Below are 5,144 nucleotides of genomic sequence, written 5' to 3' on the forward strand. Positions count from 1 at the left end.
TCATTAAAAATAGGCTAAACTCAACAAGTTAAATTTCTCTTTTTCGGATTAGCCTAACTTAATGTATTGAACTAATCATGGTTGATACTCGCATCATAATACTAATGGCGTGTCCGTCCGTCCGTCCGTCCGTCTCTCTGTCCGCGCGCTATCGCGTTCGCGTTCGCGTCCGCGCGGTTTGCGTTCTCGCGGTGCACAATCGCGTGCTCGCGGGGCGCTATCGCGTAGTATCAACGCGGAGTGCCGACGGGCGCAGTGCGTGCATCGGATTAGGCCTACAGTACTGTATGACTAACAGGTGCACCTCATCGGACCAATAGGCCTACTTTCAACACATATTTCAATACGGAACGCGTGCATTGGCCTATTTCAGCAGAACATGACTATTCCCGAGGTCCTCCAGAATGGTTAACATTATGATAAAAATAATCTGTTAATAAAATAATCAGGTAAGGCCTAAAACCCGTAATATTAGGCCTTATTGGGTTGACATTTCTCCCGATTGATTTCATTACTTTAGTAACGGCCTACATCCAATCTAAATATTAATTTCGGAGTATTTTCGGGGTCCTCCAACGTAGTAGCAGGACACTCAGAGCTTGGAAGAGGCGAAGTAAGCGTCACAGCTACAAAACAGAGTTGTGTCAAGTTGGATCTTGATCATTGAGAGACGGCGAGGCCTATGAGTGGTTTAATAGGTCAGGGAAGCTATATGAGTAACGGGTGTTGGGCAATTAGAGATAGGCCTATTACGATAACCGCACAACCCGAGAACCGCGAAATAGTCTCATATAATTAGGCCTATGTTGACGATAAAACTCATTTCACAGTTTCATAAACAATTTTTTGTTCAAAACAGGCCGAGGAGCTCCGAGGAGCATTGCACTACGGGCAAAATAAAGCTGACACACAAAAGGAAAGCTTATCAAAAGAGACCCCAAGGCTGATATAAGGGGTGTTGCCATCACTATTGTCGATTTTTCTCGGAAAGGAGAAACACTTTCGTTTTGGTAGGGCCTATATTTTCGGTCAAAGAACCAACAGAGTATATGGAGTGATTAGTGGTTCCTATAATGTTTCATTCCGTTTTAAATCAGCACTACGAAGTAAATTGTTTTTTGTTTGTCTGTTTATCTGTTTGCTTGTTAGTTTTTCCGCTATCTACTCAAGATAGTATTTATTTGTAAAATACAAAGAAATTGAGAAAGGTTAAAGATATTTTGATAGGCCTATCTACTGATGATAGCATTTTTAAACCTAATGAAATACGGTAATACAAAAAAAGAAGGAAATCATAAGACAATAGCATGAGACGAGTCAGAAAGATCATTTGGTATATTTTTTTATATTTCATGTTTGTTTGTTTGTCTGTCTGTCTGTTTGTTTGGGGTTTTTTTTTATCTATTCAAGATACCATTGACGGTGCAATTTGCAAATCACCCATTGCGACATCCATAATCTTCATTGAACACGTGCGAGCACACTTACGACCTGCATCATTTACGATCTGCATCATTTTCTCGCAACGCGCTCACAAACGGCTATCTTCTGAAGATAGCATTGCGGGCCTAATAAAACAACAGAAAGTATTTCACAAATTAGTTTGTCTGTCTGTCTGTTGGTTTGTTTATTTTTATCTATTCAAGATACCATTTACAGTGCAATTTGCAAATCACCCGTTGCGACATCTATCATCTTCCGTGAACACGCGCGAGCCCACTTACGACTTGCATCATTTACGATCTGCATCATTTTCTCGCAACGCGCACGCAAACGGCTAGCTATCTTCTGAAGATAGCATTGCGGGCCTAATAAAACACCAGAAAATATTTCACAAGTTTAAAAAACGTCTGTAAGGAAAGTTTGTTTTGATGTTTTTTGTTTGTATGTTTATCTGTTTGCTTGTTAGTTTTTCCGCTATCTACTCAAGATAGTATTTATTTGTAAAATACAAAGAAATTGAGAAAGGTTGAATATTATTTTGTTAGGCCTAACTACTGATGATAGCATTTTTAAACCTAATGAAATAATACAAAAAAGAAGAAAATCATAAGATTTAGCATGAGACGAGTCCGAAAGATCATTTGGTATATTTTTTTTTTATATTTCATGTTTGTTTGTCTGTCTGTCTGTCTGTCTGTCTGTTTTTTGTTTTTTTAGCTATTCAAGATACCATTTACGGTGCAATTTGCAAATCACCCGTTGCGACATCCATCATCTTCTGTGAACACGCGCGAGCCCACTTACGACTTGCATCATTTACGATCTGCATCATTTTCTCGCAACGCGCTCGCAAACGGCTAGCTATCTTCTGAAGATAGCATTGCGGGACTAATAAAACAACAGAAAATATTTCACAAATTTAAAAAACGTCTGTTAGGAAAGTTTGTTTTGATTTTTGTGTTTGTCTGTTTATCTATTTGCTTGTTAGTTTTTCCGCTACCTACTCAAGATAGTATTAATTTGTAAAATACAAAGAAATTGAGAAAGGTTGAATATATTTTGTTAGGCCTACCTACTGATGATAGCATTTTTAAACCTAATGAAATAATACAAAAAAGAAGGAAATCATAATATGAGACGAGTCAGAAAGATCATTTGGTATATTTTTGTATATTTCATGTTTGTTTGTCTGTCTGTCTGTCTGTCTGTTTGTTTGGTGGGGTTTTTTTTATCTATTGAAGATACCATTTACAGTGCAATTTGCAAATCACCCGTTGCGACATCCATCATCTTCTGTGAACACGCGCGAGCTCACTTACGACCTGCATCATTTACGATCTGCATCATTTTCTCGCAACTCGCTCGCAAACGGCTATCTTCTGAAGATAGCATTGCGGGCCTAATAAAACAACAGAAAATATTTCACAAATTTGTTTGTCTGTCTGTCTGTTTGTTTGCTTATTTTTATCTACTCAAGATATCATTTACGGTGCAATTTGCAAATCACCCGTTGCGACATCCATTATCTTCTGTGAACACGCGCGAGCTCACTTACGACCTGCATCATTTACGATCTGCATCATTTTCTCGCAACGCGCTCACAAACGGCTATCTTCTGAAGATAGCATTGCGGGCCTAATAAAACAACAGAAAATATTTCACAAATTTGTTTGTCTGTCTGTCTGTTTGTTTGTTTATTTTTATCTACTCAAGATACCATTTACGGTGCAATTTACAAATCACCCGTTGCGACATCCATTATCTTCTGTGAACACGCGCGAGCTCACTTACGACCTGCATCATTTACGATCTGCATCATTTTCTCGCAACGCGCTCGCAAACGGCTATCTTCTGAAGATAGCATTGCGGGCCTAATAAAACAACAGAAAATATTTCACAAATTTGTTTGTCTGTCTGTCTGTTTGTTTGTTTGTTTTATCTACTCAAGATACCATTTACGGTGCAATTTGCAAATCACCCGTTGCGACATCCATTATCTTCTGTGAACACGCGCGAGCCCACTTACGACCTGCATCATTTACGATCTGCATCATTTTCTCGCAACGCGCTCGCAAACGGCTATCTTCTGAAGATATCATTGCGGGCCTAATAAAACAACAGAAAATATTTTACAAGTTTAAAAAACGTCTGTTAGGAAAGTTTGTTTTGATGTTTTTTGTTTGTATGTTTATCTGTTTGCTTGTTAGTTTTTCCGCTATCTACTCAAGATAGTATTTATTTGTAAAATACAACGGAATTGAGAAAGGTTGAATATATTTTGTTAGGCCTAACTACTGATGATAGCATTTTTAAACCTAATGAAATAATACAAAAAAGAAGAAATCATAAGATTTAGCATGAGACGAGTCCGAAAGATCATTTGGTATATTTTTTTTTTATTTCATGTTTGTTTGTCTGTCTGTCTGTCTGTTTTTTGTTTTTTTAGCTATTCAAGATACCATTTACGGTGCAATTTGCAAATCACCCGTTGCGACATCCATCATCTTCTGTGAACACGCGCGAGCCCACTTACGACTTGCATCATTTACGATCTGCATCATTTTCTCGCAACGCGCTCGTAATTACGGCTAGCTATCTTCTGAAGATAGCATTGCGGGCCTAATAAAACAACAGAAAATATTTCACAAATTTAAAAAACGTCTGTTAGGAAAGTTTGTTTTGATTTTTATGTTTGTCTGTGTATCTATTTGCTTGTTAGTTTTTCCGCTACCTACTCAAGATAGTATTAATTTGTAAAATACAAAAAAATTAAGAAAGGTTGAATATATTTTGTTAGGGCTACCTACTGATGATAGCATTTTTAAACCTAATGAAATAATACAAAAAGAAGGAAATCATAAGACTTAGCATGAGACGAGTCAGAAAGATCATTTGGTATATTTTTGTATATTTCATGTTTGTTTGTCTGTCTGTCTGTCTGTCTGTTTGTTTGATGGTTTTTTTTATCTATTGAAGATACCATTTACAGTGCAATTTGCAAATCACCCGTTGCGACATCCATCGTCTTCTGTGAACACGTGCGAGCACACTTACGACCTGCATCATTTACGATCTGCATCATTTTCTCGCAACGCGCTCGCAAACGGCTATCTTCTGAAGATAGCATTGCGTGCCTAATAAAACAACAGTAACTATTTCACAAATTTGTTTGTCTGTCTGTCTGTTTCTTTTTTATCTAGGCCTACTCAAGATACCATTTACGGTGCAATTTGCAAATCACCCGTTGCGACATCCATCATCTTCTGTGAACACGCGCGAGCCCACTTATACGATCTGCATCATTTACGATCTGCATCATTTTCTCGCAACGCGCTCGCAAACGGCTATCTTCTGAAGATAGCATTGCGAGCCTAATAAAACAGAAAATATTTCACAAATTTGTTTGTCTGTCTGTTTGTTTGTTTGTTTGTTTTTTATCTACTCAAGATACCATTTACGGTGCAATTTGCAAATCACCCGTTGCGACATCCATCATCTTCTGTGAACACGCGCGAGCTCACTTACGACCTGCATCATTTACGATCTGCATCATTTTCTCGCAACGCGCTCGCAATCGGCTATCTTCTGAAGATAGCATTGCGGGCCTAATAAAACAACAGAAAATATTTCACAAATTTGTTTGTCTGTCTGTCTGTTTCTTTGTTTATTTTTATCTACTCAAGATACCATTTACGGTGCAA

Source organism: Amphiura filiformis, chromosome 3 (genome assembly GCF_039555335.1).
Source record: "Amphiura filiformis chromosome 3, Afil_fr2py, whole genome shotgun sequence".
NCBI classification, from domain to species: Eukaryota; Metazoa; Echinodermata; class Ophiuroidea; order Amphilepidida; family Amphiuridae; genus Amphiura; species Amphiura filiformis.